We start from the raw sequence: 20699 nt of genomic DNA on the forward strand, positions 1-20699 counted from the left end.
ACCACTCATGTCCCAGCCAAGGTCACTCTCACATCTGTAAATTGTTTTTAAAAGGAAATTTCCACTGCCTTGATAGTTACAAACCAATATGCAACAATTACCACAATGTCCTCTAGGGGGGGAAAGTTTCCAAAAGTTCTAAAACAAAATGTCTTATAATCAATCCCCCTAGAGTTTTCAGAAAGTCAATTGCAACAGTTTCCTGTATTTTCAGAGTTTAGCAGGCCAGTAATTTAGTAACTCTCCAGAGCCCAATAACTTAAAAACAAAGTAGCTTTCCAAATAACCATTTAACTCACTGACAGTTCTCTTTCCGGCATCCTCACTTAGGCAGTCCGTTTCAGGGGTATTTGACACAGCGGTAAAAAAATTTTAAACCCCTTTTCCAGCAGGTTTAAAACACAAATTTAACCCCCTTTTGCTCCTGCCAGCCAAAAGGGGGAATTTTAAGGCCAATGTCTAGTTCACTTAGTTCTTTAAGATCTTTCAAAGGTTGCAGCTTTTAACCTTCTTTGCTGTATGCTTTTTGCAGTCCGGGAAAGGCTGACTTCCTTGCTTTAAAACCAATCCCGTTTTCAGCCAAAATTCTTTGAGGTAATTGTAAATCCCAAATTAGTTTTCAGTCCTACTCACAGGTTTTAATTTGTAATCCAAATTTCAGGAAGGAATCGGTGCTCTCCAGCTATGGCGATGCCGCTTCGCTTCACAAGCTGGGTGACGACTCTCAGCACCGCGCTTCACCCCCGCTGCCGTTCCGGAGCCTTTAAAAAGGCTCCCTTGCGATTTCAGGGGGGCGCAATGGTGCCCACCAAGTCTCCTTGTTTACAGGCTTCCGCGCCTGTAATTTTTGAGGGCCCCCGCTTCGCCGTAGCGGCAGGACCCGAACTCGCAAAGCAGACTCCCTCCGGAGCTCGGAGGGAAATCCGCCATTAACCGATGGCGCCGACCGGAAGTCGCTGCCGCATTCTGGATTAGTTGCAGTTTACGAGTCACCTCCAAAGGTAGCCCCATGTAGCACATGACAGTAGTCCAAGCGGGAGATCACCAGAGCATGCACCACTCTGGAGAGACAGTCTGCGGTCAGGTAGGGTCTCATCCTGCATACCAGATGGAACTGGCAGACAGCTGCCCTGGACACAGAATTGACCTGTGCCTACATGGACAGTTGTGAGACTGTATGTGAATGAGAAGTAGTGGGTGGGATTACCGTTTATGGCATCCCTGTGATTTTTCTCCACCCATGATATTTTGTGAGCTGATATGGCAGTACAAAATCCAAAATAACTACAAAAGAATAACAATATAATACGAATGATTGTAGTATTTCTACCTTGCCTAACTGGCTGGGTTTTCCCAGCCACTCTGGGCAGCTTACAGTACAAATAAAAGACAGTAAAACATCAGACATTAAAAACCTCCTGATACAGGGCTGCCTTCAGCTGTCACCTAAATGCAGATAGTTGCCCATTTCCTTGCCCTCTGCCTGCTTACCTGTAACTTCGCTTCTCACGGGGTGTTTTGAACCAGCAGAAGACCCTCGAAGGAGGACCTCAGTGTACAGACTGAGTGATGGGGGTGGAGACACTCCTTCAGGTCTATCGAGAGTGAGGCTGTAGGGCTTTAGGTCAATGATCTTGCTGCTCCACAATGATCTCCAGAGCAAGTCCGACATACAATTAGCAGAGTAGGAAATAAAGCTCAGAGACAGCAAAAAATCCCTTCAGCAAATAAATTTGTGACTGAAGGCATAACAGGAATCTATGCCTGAAAAATGCAACCACAACAATTTAAAGGTCAGCACCAACAATGTGAATTGTGCTCAGAAATGTACTGGGAGTCAGTGAAGATCCTTTCAGACTGGTGTTATGTGGTCTCAGCGGCTGCTCCCATTCTGTTCTCTAGCTGCCACATTCTGGATTAGTTGCAGTTTACGAGTCACCTTCAAAGATGGCCCCATGTAGCACATGGCAGTAGTCCAAGCGGGAGATCAAAAGAATATGCACCACTCTGGGGAGACAGTCTCCAGGCATGGAGGGTCTCAGCCAGCGTACCAGATGGAGCTGGCAGACAACTGCCCTGGACGCAGAATTGACCTGCGCCTCCATGGACAGCTGTGAGTCCAAAATGACCCCCAGGTTGTGCACCTGGTCCTTTTGGGGCACAGTTACCTACATCAGGTCTAGGGTGTCTCCCACACCTGCCTGCCCCCTTTCCCCCTGGGACAGTATTTCTGTCTTGTGAAGATTCAACCTCAATCTGTTAGCCACCATCCATCCTTCAACTGCCTCCAGACACTCATACAGTACCTTCACTGGTTACAATTTAAAAGAGAGGCAGAGCTTGGTATCATCCACATACCGGGGAACACCCAACCCAAACCCCCTGATGATCTCTCCCAGCGTCTTCATATAGATATTAAAAAGCATGGGGGAGAGGATGGAGCCCTCAGGAACCCCACAAGTGAGAGCCCAGAGATCTGAACACTCATCCCCCAACACCACTTTCTGGACATGGCCCAGGAGGAAGGAGGGGAACCACTGCACAGCTGTGCCCCTAGCTCCCCTAGAGGGTCCAGTAGGACACCATGGCCAAAGGTCTCCAAAGCCGCTGAGAGATCCAGCAGAACCAGGAAAGAGCTTTTTTCCCCTTGGTCTCTAGCCCATCGGAGATCATCAAGCAGTGCAACCAGGGCAGTTTCCATCCCATGATGAGGCCTGAATCCCAATTGGAAGGATCATGGTGGCAGAAGCTTTCCTGGTCCTGCAGCCCACAAAAGCTCCAGGCACAAGACGTTCATTAGCTTTGAAGGGGCCATTGTATAATTGGTGGTCTTTTCTTCAAAAGACAAATATTTTGAATAACTTTACAGTGATCTATGATGTAAATAGCACTTCTGTTTTCCAGAATTCCCCAGTCCACCAAGGATTTGAGACCCATCAGGTATCCTCACCTGGTTTAGCCGGCCGGTTGAAGCCATTCCTGGGATTGTGGCCCGTTTTGCATGCTGACAGCTTCTGGAAGCCACAGGTGAGAGCTGAGTGGAGGGTGGGGACCAATGGTGGAAAAATTACTCCAGAAGGTAGACTACATTTCCTCTAACAAAAGTACTACTGCTCCCCTAACACCCCAATGTTGGCTATTTGCATTATGGTAGCGCTGCAGAGAGCTTGCTGGGGAGACCATGCATTAAAAAGGGACTCAAAAATAACAAACAAGGTTTTAATCACAAAAACAAAAACTCCATTTACACTACAAACATCAGCAACAAACCAGACCCAACCACCAACCCATCCCCCAGGGTAATGGGAGAGCTAGGTGCTGCTCCTTATATACTACACCCAAATGCCGACACACCTTAATCAGTACAACTCAGCAGCACCTGCTATGTTTCACAGCTGTAAAGCTGGGTCTCGTTATTTTGCTCTGGCCCTTTTTCTGGCTCCTTAAAGACATACACATCGGGTGGAACAATGATGAACCTTTACATTTAAAGAAACCATTCAACACCCAAGACATCCTATAATTATAATATTTAAGACAGATCAGGAATAAATTAATATCTCAAGAAATAACACTATTTCAGGTTGTTAATGAATCAGTACTACATATTCAAAGATGAAATTTCCACTAAGTACAGTTATCCATTTGCCTTTAATATCCAGCTTTTTCAGTGCCAGATTAGGATAGTCCTGTGTCAGAAGAGGGGCTGGAGATCAGGCAGCAGATCGTTATTATAAGGAACAATTGGGGTGGGGTGTTTCCCATTTGCCAGCTGCTTTCCTTCTGCTTCTCCTGCTCTCTCCATGCAATGTGAGGCATGTAGATGGAGGTCCATCTCCCAGAACAGGAGCTTCCCTGAGCACCCATTCAGTTGACCCCAAGCACCAAGCCTTGTCACTAGTTCTCTGACTGACCCAGACCACAGTCCCTGGAAAAGACGAAGGCCTGAGTCTCACAAAATGGTTCATATGGACCTCCTGAGGCCAATGGGACTGTGCAGGTGACTCATAAAGATCTAGAGGTGGATGGAGGATTATGATGCAGAGGATGGAGAATGTCCAAAGGAATGATGAACCCGGGAAAGAGAGGGCCTTTTCATGGAAAGAGATCAGCTGGCTTTACTTTGAGGAAAGAATTTATTTGAAAAGGCTGTATTCCAAGATCATGCTGCTTTATTAACGATGACTGAGGATTATGAAAGGTTGCTGATGCATTACTATCATTTGGTGACATTGCATCTTCATTTCCTAAAAACTGGGAACATGGGTAGGAGGCAGGGGAATGTAGGAGATGTTGAAATAAGGTGCTAACGGCGCTTGCTGTGTTCTCTTCCCCTTTCTTCTCTTCCTTGAAACCCAAACAGGATTTCCTTTCCTCCCACTTTGAAGAAGGTGATGGAGAAGACATTCAGAATTCTGAGGGATGGGGCACTTTTGTTTCATTAGGTATAGACATTAAAATGTGTGAAATGTGGAATATGCTTCATTGAATGAGCACACATAGCTCACATCAGTGATCTCAAGAAGGGGAGAAACCATTTAAAGGTATGGAGTGTGGGAAAAGTTTCACAGATAGTGGAAAACGTAGAACACATCAGCGGACTCACATGGGCAAGAAAGGATTCCAATGCAGGGAGTGTGGGAAGAACTTCACTCAACATGGACACTTAAGTTTACATCAACAGTTTCACACAGGTAAAATACCTTTTAAATGTCTGGATTGTGGAAAGAGCTTCAGTTGGAGTGATACACTTAGAACACATCAGAGGACTCACACAGGGGAGAAAGCATTTAAATGTATGGAGTGTGGAAAAAGCTTCAGCAAGAGTGGACACCTCAATATACACCAGCGATCTCACACAGGGGAGAAACCATATAAATGTATGGAGTGTGGAAAGAGCTTTACTGATAATGGAAACCTTAGAATACATCAACGGATTCACACAGGGGAGAAACCATATAAATGTATGGAGTGTGGAAAGAGCTTTACTGATAATGGAAACCTTAGAATACATCAACGGATTCACACAGGGGAGAAACCATATAAATGTATGGAGTGTGGAAAGAGCTTTAGTCGAAATGGAAGCCTTAGAATACATCAACGGATTCACACAGGGGAGAAACCATTTGAATGCCTGGAGTGCGGAAAGTTCTTCAGTCAGAATGGAGACCTTAAATCACACCAGCGGATTCACGCAGGGGAGAAACCATATAAATGTGTGGTGTGTGGAAGGAGCTTCAGTCAGAGTGGAAACCTCAATATACACCAGCGAACTCACACAGGGGAGAAACCATATAAATGTATGGAGTGTGGAAAGAGCTTTAGTCGAAATGGAAGCCTTAGAATACATCAACGGATTCACACAGGAGAGAAACCATTTGAATGCCTGGAGTGCGGAAAGTTCTTCAGTCAGAATGGAGACCTTAAATCACACCAGCGGATTCATGCAGGGGAGAAACCATATAAATGTATGGAATGTGGAAAGAGCTTCAGTCAGAGTGGAGGCCTCAATATACACCAGCGAACTCACACAGGGGAGAAACCATATAAATGTATGGAGTGTGGAAAGAGCTTTAGTCGAAATGGAAGCCTTAGAATACATCAACGGATTCACACAGGGGAGAAACCATTTGAATGCCTGGAGTGCGGAAAGTTCTTCAGTCAGAATGGAGACCTTAAATTACACCAGCGGATTCATGCAGGGGAGAAACCATATAAATGTATGGAATGTGGAAAGAGCTTCAGTCAGAGTGGACACCTCAATATACACCAGCGAACTCACACAGGGGAGAAACCATATAAATGTATGGAGTGTGGAAAGAGCTTTACTGATAATGGAAGCCTTAGAATACATCAACGGATTCACACAGGGGAGAAACCATATAAATGCATGGAGTGTGGAAAGAGTTTTAGTAACAATACAAACCTTAAATTACACCAGCGTACTCACACGGGTGAAAAACCATATGAATGTATGGAATGTGGAAAGTGCTTTAGTTTCAATGAAACCCTTAGAAGACATCAACGGACTCACACAGGGGAGAAACCATTTAAATGCATTGAGTGTGGAAAGAGCTTCAGGCACAGTGGAAGTTTTAGAAAACATCAGCAGACCCACATCGGAGAAGCCATTTAAATGTTTGGCCTCTGGAAGGAGCTTCAGTCAGAGTGGGACCCTTGATTTACATTAACAAACTCACACAAGAGACAAACCATATGAATGTAATGAAGTTAGTGAGAGGTACAGTGGTGCCTCGCAAGATGAAATTAATCCATTCTGTGACTCTCTTCGTCTTGCGGTTTTTTTCGTCTTGCGAAGCACGGCGGTTAGCGGATTAGCGCTATTAGCGGCTTAGAACTCGCAAGACATTTTCGTCTTGCAAAGCAAGCCCATAGGGAAATTCGTTTTGCGAAGCACCTCAAAAATGGAAATCTTTTTCGTCTAGCGAGTTTTTCGTCTTGCGAGGCATTCGTCTTGCGGGGCACCACTGTATAGGTCCAGTTCTAAATCAACAGACTCATGCACAGGATGAACTTTAAGAGTTGAACCCCTACAAACCATCAGCAGAAATGAGGAGAAGCAGTTTAAATGGAAAGATTATAGAAAGTAATTTAATTATAATGGAATGTTTAAGAAACATGTAGGGACTCTCACAAGGGAGAACGCATTTAGATGTATGGAGTGTGGGACAAGTTCCTCTCAGAGTCCACTCTTCTTCACAGTAAGGAACTCAGAAGAAATCCGTATTCCTGCTTCAGGGCCAGATGAGTCTGTTTCTCTTGTCCTTATCTCTTAGCTAGGTAACTCCTGTCTAATCTGCTCTGTATCGGTGTCACTCCCTGCTTCTGAGACAACTGGAAAAGAGGAGGGTCAATTCCCCCCCTCCAGCTCCCAGGAAAGCTGATCTGCCTGAGAATGGATTCCCCCATACTCCGCTTCAGACCACTCCCTGACGCATCACGAGAACCCTTAAATAGAAGTAAACAAGTAAAATGAAAATCAGATAAGTGGGGAAGCCCACTTCACAATGTATAGGAAAATAAGGATATGACAAGAATTTGTTTCTATTGTTCGTTTTTCTGTTTGTGTTCTTTATTTGTGTAATAAAATGAATATTATTATTTTTGGGGGGGGAACAAAAAAAACCCAAAAAGCAACTGATACGGCAATACACCATAGATCACAGTGTGTTTTTGTGTTTCATGTTTGCCTGGAAGAAGCCAGCAGAAAGCTTTGCTTCGTGAAGCTCCTGCAGATGCCGAGTTGCTGACTTCTCTCCCAGACGACAGGAAGCGAAAGACACACCTCCATTGCCCAGTGTCGTTCCAGCCTCTTTCCTCCCTTGCTCCCTTCTGCCGGTTTGTGTGCCTGACTTAGATATCCTGTGTGGTGTATCTTTTTACTGCTGAAACTGGATTTGCTCTCAGGAGCTAGGTTTTGTGCCTCACTGGGGTCCCAGTGAGAACTGTATGCTTTGAAAACTCAGTAAAGTATTACTGAAGAAGTCCTGCTGCCCCTGTGTGTGTTTTTGACCTAAGTGTGGGACTTGCTCTACACGTGGCCCCTACCCTGCTGCTACTTAGCTCATTCCCTGGAGCTGCTCTACTCAAGCATGCAAGATGGTTTTTGCACCAAACTCTGTCACCCCCACCACTGCATGATCTTCAAACACTTCTTCTTCAACAGAACTTCATCCCTGTCCACTGCGCATACTGAAAAAAAATTGAAATACTGAAATAGAATGGGAGATTTCCCCCCAAGCCTATTTGTAGGATGGGGAAGGAGGGGCTACAGGAACCAGGGAAGTCTCCTGGGGGGCCCATCTTCACTCATGAACCCCCTGGAGGAACCCCAGAGCTCCTGTTTATTCTGGGGTTTGGAGAAGATAGTACTTTTCCATATTCCCTGAAGTTATTATTCAATAATGCTGCTAGGGAGTTTTCCTACCAGAGGACCAGAGTGTATATTACTATCATACTGATTTTAGTGCTGTCAGAGCTGCTTCCAGATCCCAGCTCACAGAGGACCACGCTAGCCGGCAACACTGTATAAAAGTCTTTATTGAGTTACAGTTTCCATTTTCAAGCCGCAGCGCGCAGCTCTACGTCTTAGAAGCTAGACCGGCGAAGCTCCGTCTGAGTCTCCGCCCCCTGTACACCAACTTAATACTCTAGCCTTACTCCACCTCTTCCGTCTTTCCTTCCTTCTCTGGGTCCCTCTGCCCCCCGTGGTCTCTTCCTTCCTGGACTCTTCTGACGCTGACCCCCCGGACCCTTCTCCCTCCTTGCGGCGGGCTTTAGGACCTGGCTCCCTATCCGGGCTGCTTACTGTGCCGCCTTCCTGTGCATTTGAACTTGGCGCACGCGCCCAACCTTCCACCTTCCTCTTGACCGTTTCCTTGCTCCCCGATGGAGGTGTGGCCAATCCTGACTCATGCCCTCCCGCCTGCGGCGAGCCGCCGGATCCCGATACCTGGGACCCTTCCTCCCTACTGCGCTCTGGTGGGGAAGCTGGCCCCGATTTCCAACTGCTGCTCTCTGAGTCCCCTCTGGTCCCTTCTTCCTGGGGTGTCCCCCTAGGCCCCCCCTTGCTCTGACCACTGGCGCTCCTTTCTGTGAATCTTCTGATTCACTGGAAAGACTCGGAGATCTCGGGCCGCTGTCATCGCTCATATTTCCTTCGGATTCCTCCCCCTCGTTCTCTGTTTCCTCCCTTTCCTGTGCCTCTGCTCCTGAACCCCTGACATCCATCCCCCCCTCGAAGCCCCCCTTCCCCCCTCCCCTCCTGCAGGTGTGGGTGCTGGGTGCTCCATCGTTATGGGGGTGAATGCCGGATACAGTTCGTTTCCCGCGGCGTGCATCCAACTGGATAAGTCCGGCTCTTCCTCCTTGCGCTCGCCGACGTCGATCACCTCTGCTTCCATCTCTGTGCCGCCGTGCTCGAACCCAATGTCCTCCCCGAACACGTCCAAGTCAGTCTCTCCCTCGGTCTCTCCTGGGTACGTCGCTCGCCCGGGACCCTCCAGCCACTTCCTGCGCCACTGCTCCTCTGGTCGATCATCCCACCAATACGAGGGTTCTGAGGCAGATCCTGAGGGTGACCCTTCCGGGGAACGTGTGCCCAGTGTAGGTTCCTCGTCCGAGTCGAACCCCTGGAACGTGCTGGCTGAAAGCGTGGGTGTGAAAAGCCAGTCGTCGAAAAACTCGGCTGGCATGGGCCTGTGTGGGAAGAGGGCATGAAACTCATCTTTGAGCAGAGGTTCCTCCAAAGCGTAGCCCTGCACCCAGCTGTTGGCACTGGCTGGGATGCCCTCTCTGGCGAGAAGGTATTCTACTCCCTCTTCCCCCCATCTAGAGTCTAAAATCTCTGTGACCTCGTTAATGGGCTCCCCCTCTGGCAACCCCCCCTGCGTGGTCCTTTCCCCGAGCGGGCTCGGTGCCGTCCCTGGCTCCTGAAATCTGTGAGGTGCCTTGTAGGGAGTGAGCACTGATCTATGGAATACCGGATGCATCCTGGATCCCTCCGGAAGTGTCAGTCGGAAAGCCACCGGATTGACTTGTGCCTCGACTTGGTAGGGCCCTAGCTGCTTATGCCCTAGCTTCTTCTTAGCTAATGATCTGGCCGGCACTGCTTGGGCTGCCAACCAAATCCAGTCTCCCACCTGTATTCTTTCCCCAACCCTCCTGTGTCTGTCAGCCTGCACTTTGTATGCGTGCTTAGCTAGCTCCAACTGCCTTCGAAGCTGTTCGTGGACCTCCTGCAACTCTGACGCGAATGCGTCTGCTGCCTGCGGCTCCCCCTCCCCCACCCTTTCTAATCCCGGGAAGGTTCTGGGGTGCCTCCCATTGTTGGCGAAGAACGGCGTCACCCCCGTGGACACGTGCTTCGTGTTGTTGTAGGCGAACTCGGCGAGTGGCAGGTAGTCCACCCACGTTGCAGGCTGTTGATTTGCGTAACATCTCAGGTACTGCTGCATGATGGCATTGACCCGCTCCGCTTGTCCGTTGGTCTGCGGGTGTCTCGCCGACGCTAGGTTGATCTTGACGTTCAGGATGCCCATCAGCTTCTGCCAGAAGTTCGAGATGAACTGTCGCCCCCTGTCGGATAGTATAGACCGTGGCAGACCGTGGACCTTGAACACGTGATCTATGAACAGTTTGGCCGTTTGTTCCGCCGTGGCCACCTTCGCACACGGGATGAAATGTGCCATCTTGGAGAACAAGTCCACCACCACCAGCACGGCCGTCTTGCCCCTCGAGCTGGGCAGATCCGTGACGAAATCCAGGGCGACTCTCTCCCATGGTTCGACCGGAGTTTGCAGCGGTTCCAACAGTCCGGCCGGCGGTCTGTGCACTGGTTTGGCCCTCTGGCAGGTGTCGCACCTCGCCACGTAGTCCGCGACCTCCCCTCTCATTCCGGGCCACCAGAAGTCTCTAGCGACTAATTCTACCGTCTTCTCTGTGCCAAAGTGCCCGGCTGTGGGCGCGTCGTGCAACTGCTGCAGTACTTTGGCGCGAAGCTCGTCTCCCGGCACGTAGATGGCCCCTTTGTGGATGAGCAAGCCGTCGCGCACTTGGAACTCGGCACTCTTCGCCGTGCCCTTGTGCACCTCCCATCTTTGCTCGTGCGAAGGAGTCGTCCTGCAACGCGCGCCGTACAGCATCCAGGTCAACGGTTGCCGAAGCGCACTCCCACGCTTTTGGTGCGAAGATGTGCTTGGCCGCCGCTGGCGTCGCCTCCTCGAGGTATTGCGGTTTCCTGGACAGTGCATCCGCCATGACGTTGTTGTCGCCTGGGACGTACTCTATCCAGAAGTCGAAGTCTGCAAAGAACTCCGCCCAACGTATGTGTCTCTGGTTCAGGAACCTCGCCGTGCGCCAGTACTCCAGATTCTTATGGTCAGTGCGGACCTGCACTGTGTGCTTGGCTCCGATCAGGAAGTGCCTCCACGCCTTGAATGCTGCATGAATGGCAAGCAACTCCCTGTTCCAGATGGTGTAGTTCTGCTCCGACTTGCTGAGCTTCCTGGAGTAAAACGCTCCCGGCCTCCAAGCCCCCTGCGGGTCTTGCTGCAACAGGACTGCTCCCACGGCCCTGTCTGAGGCGTCCATTTCAACCCTCATCGGTTTGCTGGGATTGACATGCAGTAGCTGCTCTTCTGACGAGAAGAGATGCTTGAGTTTCTGAAAGGACTGCTCCGCCTGCTCCGTCCAGATGAACTTCTTCTTCTTGGAGCTGAGCGTGTCGGTAATGGCCGCTGTCTGCATCGCGAACCCCTTGATAAACTTGCGATAGAAGTTCGCAAAGCCGACAAACCGCTGGACCTCCTTCCGGTTGCGCGGGCTCTTCCAGTCCAACACTGCGCGAACCTTGGCGCTGTCCATGGCGAGCCCCTTGTCCGACAATTTGTATCCCAGGAAATCCACCTCCGTCATGTCGAACTGGCACTTCTCCAGCTTGGCGTACAGTCTATGCTCCTGTAGTCTTCGCAGCACTTCTTTGACGTCCCTGTCGTGGACCTGCTGCGATTCAGAAAATATCAGGATGTCATCCAGGAAGCAGACACACTTCTTGTAGAGGAGCCCCGCTAACACGTGATGCATGAAAGCTTGAAAACAGTGGGAGCCATTTTGTAATCCAAATGGCATAACTCTGTATTCGTAGGTGCCCAGGGGCATGAACATGGCCGTCTTCCACTCGTCGCCCTCCCGTATGCGAATAAGGTTGTACGCCCCTCGCAGGTCCAACTTGGTGAACACGCGTCCTTTGCGCACCGTCGCGAGGAGGTCGTCGATTTTGGGCATGGGGAAAGCCGTGGGCTTGGTCTTCGAGTTCAAAATCCTATAGTCCACCACAAGTCTTTTTTGGGGCGTGTCCTTCTTCTTCACAAAGAATACGGGACTGCCCCCCACTGCCTTGGACTCGCGGATGAACCCGCGCTCCAAATTATGATCTATGAACTCTCTGAGTTCCTGTAGTTCATCTTCAGACATGGAATACAGTTTCCCTGTCGGCAGCATCGCCCCTGGCAGGAGATCAATCTTGCAGTCATATGGCCTGTGGGGAGGTAGCTTGTCCGCCTCCTTCTCGCAGAAAACCTCCAAAAATTCTGCGTACTTGTGGGGGACTGCTTGCAGCGTGCCTACTTGCAGTTGTGACTCCTCTTCTTCCCCCTCCTGTCTGGGCAGGATGCAGTGTTCTGCACAGTAAGAGGAGCCGAAGATCAGCTGCCGCTGGTACCAAGCCAGCGTCGGACTGTGCCTGTCCAGCCAACTCATGCCCAATACTACCGGCGTGTCCGACAGTTGGTTGACATTAAAGCTGATGACTTCCCTGTGATTTCCAATTCGCATCACCATCGGTGGCGTTTGCTTCACCACCTGCCCCCCTAGCAATTCCCTGCCATCCACCGTGACGACCTGCAGGGGCAGCGTGGCAGGCAGTAACGTTATATTGTGCCGCTCGATGAAATCCTGCCCTATAAAGTCCGCGTTGCTGCCAGAGTCAATGGTAATTGGCACGTCCATTGTGAGTCCATTGGGTAGCTGGAGTGATGCGGTGAGCTGCACTACTGGTTTGGGCGGGAGGGGGTCTGCGGGCTGCAAAATCTCTGGGGACTGCTTCACTGACTCGTCTGGCTGGGCCCCAGTGCCTCTGTTTCCAGCCAGACTCCGTCGTTTCCCTGCTGTGGTTCTCTGTGCTGAGTTGCTTCTGTCACCGTCGCGGAGGCTGCAGTGTGCTTGTGGAGCCTCTGGAGACACTCTTTCGCCATGTGCTGAGGACTGTCACAGAGGTAGCACTTCCGGTTCCCTCTAGGAGGCTTCGCTTTGACTGCTCCCGGCGCTAGGGCTCTGTTTGCTGACTGAGCCCTGGCACCTCCAACCACCATAGGTTCCACTCCCCCTCCTGGCGGAGGCGTGGATTGCGCACGCGCAGCATCCTTGGGAAAGCAGGAAAACCCTCTTGCCGACTCGCGTCCTCCACGCCCTTCGTCCCTGCTCCATGGACGTTCTTCTAGACGTACCCCAATCGTCAGCGCCCTCTGAACGATCTCCTGAGTGCTCCGGGGTCTCTCCCCCCTCGCAATTTCGTCTTTTACCGCACTGCTCAATCCTTCCCAGAAAAGGTCTCTGACCGGAGCTGAATCTCTGTCCCATTCCAGGGCACTGACCAGTGCAAAAAAGCGGGAATGATACTGCCTTACACTGGCCCTCCCTTGTTTCAGCCCATGTATCTCTTTCCTGGAGATATCAACGTCTATACTTGATAAAAAACACGCATCCATCGCTTTAATGAAGGCATCCGCACTTCGGAGCGCCGGATCCTTATCTCTCCACAGATTACGCAGCCACGCTTTAGCGTCTCCATGCAAATGGGATAGGATAAACCCCACCTTCTCTTGCTCATCTCTAAAGTCTTTGTCCAGCAGTTGCAGCGCACACTGCACATCTGCTCGGAAGTTGGGGTACTGCTGTAAATTCCCATCGAAATGAGATATGAGGCTGCCTCCTCTTCTCCCCAGCCCAATTCCCTCCGATTTGGGTCCCGGTTGCCCCTGCTTTGTAAGCACTTCCAACCTGACTTGGAGATCCTTGTAGGCGGCAGCTGCTTCCTCCTCCCTCTTCCTGGATGCGAGTATCTCGGCGTTTAGTTGTGTCACTGCATTTTGCAGGGTTGCTATCTGCTGTTCGGTAGTCATCTCGTCTGACTTTTGTGAGCTCGCGAAGAGGCACCAATCTTCACCCCTCGCTGCGCCCACTCACGCTGCGAGGCTTTTGGTGCCAAAACAGGGGACGGAGCTTACTGTCAGAGCTGCTTCCAGATCCCAGCTCACAGAGGACCACGGTAGCCGGCAACACTGTATAAAAGTCTTTATTGAGTTACAGTTTCCATTTTCAAGCCGCAGCGCGCAGCTCTATGTCTTAGAAGCTAGACCGGCGAAGCTCCGTCTGAGTCTCCGCCCCCTGTACACCAACTTAATACTCTAGCCTTACTCCACCTCTTCCGTCTTTCCTTCCTTCTCTGGGTCCCTCTGCCCCCCGTGGTCTCTTCCTTCCTGGACTCTTCTGACGCTGACCCCCCGGACCCTTCTCCCTCCTTGCGGCGGGCTTTAGGACCTGGCTCCCTATCCGGGCTGCTTACTGTGCCGCCTTCCTGTGCATTTGAACTTGGCGCGCGCGCCCAACCTTCCACCTTCCTCTTGACCGTTTCCTCGCTCCCCGATGGAGGTGTGGCCAATCCTGACTCATGCCCTCCCGCCTGCGGCGAGCCGCCGGATCCCGATACCTGGGACCCTTCCTCCCTACTGTGCTCTGGTGGGGAAGCTGGCCCCGATTTCCAACTGCTGCTCTCTGAGTCCCCTCTGGTCCCTTCTTCCTGGGGTGTCCCCCTAGGCTCCCCCATTGCTCTGACCACTGGCGCTCCTTTCTGTGAATCTTCTGATTCACTGGAAAGACTCGGAGATCTCGGGCCGCTGTCATCGCTCATATTTCCTTCGGATTCCTCCCCCTCGCTCTCTGTTTCCTCCCTTTCCTGTGCCTCTGCTCCTGAACCCCTGACAAGTGCTATGGCTGCTTTTGCTGTCATGGACTGGCTGGGTGAGGGGGGGAGGCACCAGCTGGGGTACCCACAAGTGAAGAAGACTCAGATCCTGGGGACTGGTGGTGGGATGGCAATGAGCAGAAAGAGGGAGAAAAGGGAGCAGAATGGGAGGGAAGGTGTTCTGGAATGCGGAGTTAACCAGGGCTATTGACTGTCTGGCTCCAAAGCGCCCTCTCCAATTGCATGGAGCCCAGACAGTCCCGTGGTTTTCCCCAGAGCTGAGGGTGATGAAACAATCGTTGAGACGGCTAGAGCGCCGGTGGCAGAAAACTCATTCTGAATCAGACCGGACACGGGCTAGAGCTCAACATCGAGCCTACCAAGTGGCAATGGCGACGGCAAAGAGGGCCTTCTTCACCGCCTCCATTGCATCTGCAGAAAACAGCAGCAGGAGACTTTTTCAGGTGGTTCGCAATCTATCGGAACCACCTGCACCACCGGGGCCTGGTAGGGACCCCAAGATCTCCTGAAATGCTTTTGCAAAGTTTTTTGCAGATAAGAATCATAGAATCATAGAATCATAGAGTTGGAAGAGACCACAAGGGCCATCGAGTCCAACCCCCTGCCAAGCAGGGTCACTCAGATTCAGAAGGAGGTAGACTCCACCGTGGGAGCAGGGCCAGGGCGGGAGAGTGCTAGAGTTCTGTCTAGTCCTGTTACATGGGATCAATTCCAATCTGTTACCTCCGAGGATGTGGACAGGCTGCTTGGACAAGTGAAACCGACCACCTGTCTCCTTGATCCTTGCCCATCCTGGCTGACAAAAGCGAGCCGGGAAGGGCTGGGCGATGGGCTCTACGGGGTGGTGAATGCTGCCCTCTGTGAGGGAGCCTTCCCGCTGAAAGAGGCGGTCATTAAACTGCTTCTTTAAAAAACATATTTAGACCCAGCCAATTTGGCCAACTATCGCCCAGTCTCAAATTTACCATTCTTGGGCAAGGTGATTGAGCGAGTGGTTGCTGAACAACTCCAGGCACACCTGGAAGAAGCGGACCATTTGGATCCCTTCCAGTCGGGATTCAGGCCTCATCATGGGACTGAAACTGCCTTGGTCGCACTGGTTGATGATCTCTGGCGGGCTAGGGACAAAGGTGAGAGCTGTTTCCTAGTTCTGCTGGATCTCTCAGCGGCGTTTGATACCATCGACCATAACATCCTTCTGAACCGTCTTGAGGGGCTGGGAGCTGGGGGCACTGTCATACAGTGGTTCTGCTCCTTCCTCCTGGGCCGTGTCCAGAAAGTGGTGGGGGGGGATGAGTGGTCAGACCCCTGGGCTCTCACTTGTGGGGTGCCTCAGGGTTCTGTCCTCTCCCCCATGCTTTTCAACATCTACATGAAGCCGCTGGGCGAGATCATCAGGGGATTTGGGCTGGGTGTTCATCAGTATGCGGATGATACCCAGCTCTACCTCTCTTTCAAATCAGAACCAGTGAAGGTCCTGTGTGAGTGTCTGGAGGTGGTTGGAGGATGGATGGCGGCTAACAGATTGAGGTTGAATCCTGACAATACAGAAGTACTGCTTTGGGGGGGGTCAGGAGGCGGGCAGGTGTGGAGGATTCCCTGGTCCTGAATGGGGTAACTGCCCCTGAAGGACCAAGTACACAGCGTGGGAGTCATTTTGGACTCACAGCTGTCCATGGAAGCACAGGTCAAATCTGTGTCCAGGGCAGCAGTTTACCAGCTCCATCTGGTACGCAGACTGAGACCCTATCTGCCCGCGGACTGCCTCGCCAGAGTGGTGCATGCTCTAGTTATCTCTCGCTTGGTCCACTGCAATGCACTCTACGTGGGGCTACCTTTGAAGGTGACCCAGAAACTACAACTAATCCAGAACGCGGCAGCTAGACTGGTGACTGGGAGCGGCCGCAGAGACCACATAACACCGGTCTTGAAAGATCTACATTGGCTCCCAGTACGTTTCCGAGCACAATTTAAAGTGTTGGTGCTGACCTTTAAAGCCCTAAACGGCCTCGGTCCAGTATATCTGAAGGAGCGTCTCCACCCCCATCGTTCTGCCCGGACACTGAGGTCCAGTGCCAAGGGCCTTCTGGCGGTTCCCTCATTGCGAGAAGCAAAGCTACAGGGAACCAGGCAGAGGGCCTTCTCGGTAGTGGCGCCCGCCCTGTGGAACACCCTCCTTTCAGATGTCAAAGCAATAAACAACTACCTGACATTCAGAAGACATCTTAAGGCAGCCCTGTTCAGGGAAGTTTTTAATGTGTGATATTTTAGTGTATTTTTTGTTTCTATGGAAGCCGCCCAGAGTGGCTGGGGAAACACAGCCAGATGGGCGTGGTACAAATAATAAATTATTATTATTATTATTATTATTATTATTATTATTATTATTATTATGTTTGCATTCTAAGTTCGACTTGGCAAATCTTCCCTGGAAAGGCTAATTTAGGGTGCAACATGCCTGGGAAAATTAATGGGCAAACACCTAGATTTTATTTCATCGGAACTGAAAAAGATGGCGTCTGCCGCCCGAGCAGGACTTTTGGATCAGCATGTGAGGATTTATTGCAAACAAAAGACTTACCAGCTTTTTAAAAAGGGAGAGCCTTACAAAGTTCACACAGAAGCATAATATAGCTTACTTTAATTCGTCTGTGGAAACAACTCAGAGGCTATTAAGAAGAAAAAGGAAAACAACAGGAAGATCCAAAGATGGGACTGGTGAACACTAAAAGCAGCAGAAATATAAGATTATTGGACCCGACTGAACTCGAAGCATGGGAACCCCCAACAAAAAATTATAATTTGGCAAAATATTTGGACTTTATGATATGTATTGGTATAATTTGGAATAATTAATGTGATATGATTGGATTGTTAAATGGAAAACTTAATAAAAATTATTTTAAAAAAAGAATATGAAAGATATGTGATTGAAGTATAATGATATTCTGATGGACGTAGGGGACCAATTTAGATTAAAATCTTATGATCCGTTGAAAAATAAATTACATGATTGGTTCCAGTACATCCAGATAAATGAAGTGTTTAAAATGGATAAGAAAATTGCTTTTCAAAGAGAGAAATCCAAACAGGAAATGGAATTATTAGATACAAAAACAAAAAACCTATCTAAGATGTACAATTTATTGCTGGAATGGCGTACAAAAGATGAACAAGTGAAATCTGTAATGATTGAATGGGCCAGGCATGTGGGGCACAATATCATGATGGTAGATTGGGAGAAATTGTGGGAAAAAGGAATCAAATTTACAGCTTGTAAAGTATTAAGAGAAAAATTGGTGGAAATGATGTATAGATGGTATTTAACACCAGTGAAGTTAGCAAAAATGTATCATACTCATTATAATAAATGCTGGAAATGCAGAGAAAAAGAAGGAACCTTTTACCACATGTGGTGGATGTGCCCCAAGGTAAAAGACTTCTGGGAAAGGATTTATAATGAACTGAAAAAAGTGTTGAAAAACACATTTATTAAAAAACCAGAAGCCTTTTTACTTGGTACTTTGGGGGGGTGAAATCCCCCCAAAAGGATGTTATTTTTTTCTGTATGCCACAACAGCTACGTGAATATTGCTAGCGAAGAATTGGAAGAAACAAGATTAACCAACTATCAAAGCAGGGCAGATGAAGATGATGGACTATATGGAACTTGCCGAACTGGCCGGGAGACTCTGGCACCAGAGAGAGGAGATGGTGGAAGAAGATTAGAAGTTTAAGGAATATTTGAAAAAATATGTTAATATTTAAATCTTAGAATAGCTTTGGAAGTGGATAGAGGCTGTAGGCTTAGAAGTAGAAGATAGTGTATTTTAAAATAGTATTATTTGTAAGCGATAAAATGTGAAGTTATTTTAAGTGTGATATAAAAAAAATATGGTTAGAAACGATGATATATGTAAACTGCTAAACATGAAGTAAAATGAAAATCAGATAGGTAGGACTTGGGGAAGCCCACTTCACAATGTATAGGAAAATAAGGATATGACAAGAATTTGTTTGAATTGTTTGTTTTTCTGTTTGTGGTCTTTATTTGTGTTATAAAATGAATTATTTTTTTTTTTAAAAAAACCTGATATGGCAATACACCACAGATCACAGCGTATGTTTTTGTGTTGCATGTTTGCCTGGAAGCTGCCAGCAGAAAGCTTTTCTTTGTGAAGCCCCTGAATATGCTGAGTTGCTGAGGAAGCGAAAGACACACATCCATTGTCCTGTGTCCTTCCAGCCTCTTTCCTCCCTTGCTCCCTATTGCCGGTGCGTGTGCCTGACTTAGATATCCTGTGTGCTGTATGATTTTACCGCTGAAACTGGATTTGCTCTCAGGAGCTAAGTTTTGTGCCTCACTGGGGACCCAGTGAGAACTGTATGCTTTGAAAGCTCAGTGAACTATTACTGAAGAAGTCCTGCTGCCTCTGTGTGTGTTTTTGACGTCAGCGTGAGACTTGCTCTACATGTGGCCCCTACCCCGCCGATACTTGGCTGGAGCCCTGGATTTGCTGTGCTCAAGCATTCAAGATGGGTGTTTGTGTGTCAGACTGGTTTTTGCACCAAACTCTGTCACCCGCACCACCGCATGATCTCCAAACATTACTTATTCAACAGAACTTCATCCCTGCCCCCTGCACGTTCTGAAGAAAACTTAAAATTTAATGGGAGATTCCCCCCCCAAGCCTAACTGCAAGAGGGGGAACGATGGGTTGCAGGTACCAGGAAAGTCTCCTGGCGGGCCCATCTTCACTCATGAACCACTTAGGGGAACCCCAGCGCTACTGCTTATTCTGGGGTTTGGGGGGGATAATATTTTTCCATAGTCCCAGAAGTTATCAGTCAATCATGCTGCTAGGGAGTCTTCCTGCCAGAGGACCACAGTGCATATTGCTATCCTACTGATTTTACTCTTGTTGCTGCTGTTGCTGTCATGGACTGGAGGGGTGCAGGGGGGGGGAGGCACCAGTTGGGGAACACAAAAGGGAAGAAGGCTCAGAGCCCAGGGACTGGGGTTGGGATGACGATGAGCAGAAAAAGGAAGCAGAACGGGAGGGGAGGTGTTGCAAGCTGAGGAGGAAACAGGGTTTGGTGAGCAGGAAGAGGCTGGGCAGAGAGCAGTTCAGGCTCAGAGGGAGGAGGGGGGGCAGGAGACTCAGAGGAGGCCGACTGCTAAAGCATCCAGGGAGACCCCCCCTCCTGCTGCGACCAGCTCCCCTCTCCCCTGGTCTCCTAGAGCACACAGAGAATCCCAGTTCAGACCCCATGATCCTGCACATGATATTAAGAGGGTGTTTCCCTGCCCCCCAACATGCCTCACTTTAATTTCGTTGACAATGAACTGTATTCAGTGACAATCACCCCGTTTGGAGAGCTCTTTTTGGAGCTCCTTGCAGTCTGTCTCTGTTTCAACAACTCTGGACAATTTACTGCCATCAGCAAACTTTGCCCCCTCCTTGCTCACTCCTAACTCTAGATCATTTATGAACAAGTTGAAAAGCCCTGGGTCCCAATACTGATCTATAGGGGACTCCACTTTCTTCTCTCCATTTATTGGAGTCTCCGTTTATTACTATGTGTTCCTCCCTCCTCCCATCCTTCTGTGCTGCAGAGGGAACTCTGCGGAAAAGTTCTGGGGTGAATTGTGCTTCCCCACACATCAACTGCCCAGGACACAGAATTGACCTGCACCTCCATGGACAGCTGTGAGTGCAAAATTTCGTTTTACTGCTCTGGCTGCTTTTGCTGTCATGGACTGGCTGATTGCGGGGGCGGGGGTGAGGCACCAGCTGGGGGACCCACAAGGGAAGAAGGCTTAGAGCTTGGGGGCTGGTGGTGGGATGACAATGAGCAAAAAGAGGGAGAAAAGGGAGCAGAACGGGGCCAGAAGACCCAAAGGAGGCCGGCTCCTGAAGCATCCAGGGAGATGCCCCCCCTGCTGTGACCAGCTCCCCTCTCCCCTGGTCTCCTAGAGCACACAGAGAAACCCGGTTCAGACCCCATGATCCTGCACATGATATTAGGAGGGTGTTTCCCTGCCCCCCCAACATGCATCACTTTAATCTTGTTGACAATGAACTGTATTTTCAGCCCAATCCCCGTTTGGAGCTCTTTTTGGAGCTCCTTGTAT

At 49.6% G+C, this 20699-nt stretch overlaps 1 protein-coding gene and 1 long non-coding RNA gene across 4 annotated transcripts in view; one reads left to right on the forward strand and one right to left on the reverse strand.

Annotated features, from left to right (window-relative positions):
- Positions 1-20699, forward strand: part of LOC309541264 (uncharacterized protein) — a 76498-nt gene that overhangs the window by 26936 nt on the left and 28863 nt on the right. The window contains exon 2 of one of the 3 annotated variants that reach the window (XM_082238916.1): positions 2905-3027. The exons of the other annotated variants lie outside the window; for them this stretch is intronic. The gene's annotated coding sequence lies outside the window, so the exon portion shown is untranslated. The remainder of the gene's footprint in view (positions 1-2904; positions 3028-20699) is intronic. 3 annotated transcript variants of the gene reach the window in all.
- Positions 1307-20445, reverse strand: LOC309541507. The gene is made up of 2 exons (XR_014223773.1): positions 20255-20445; positions 1307-2093 (listed from the first exon to the last, which is right to left on the reverse strand). It is a non-coding gene; the product is annotated as an uncharacterized lncRNA (long non-coding RNA).

This window comes from Podarcis vaucheri (genome assembly GCF_965113315.1).
Source record: "Podarcis vaucheri genome assembly, chromosome: 10".
Taxonomy (NCBI): Eukaryota; Metazoa; Chordata; class Lepidosauria; order Squamata; family Lacertidae; genus Podarcis; species Podarcis vaucheri.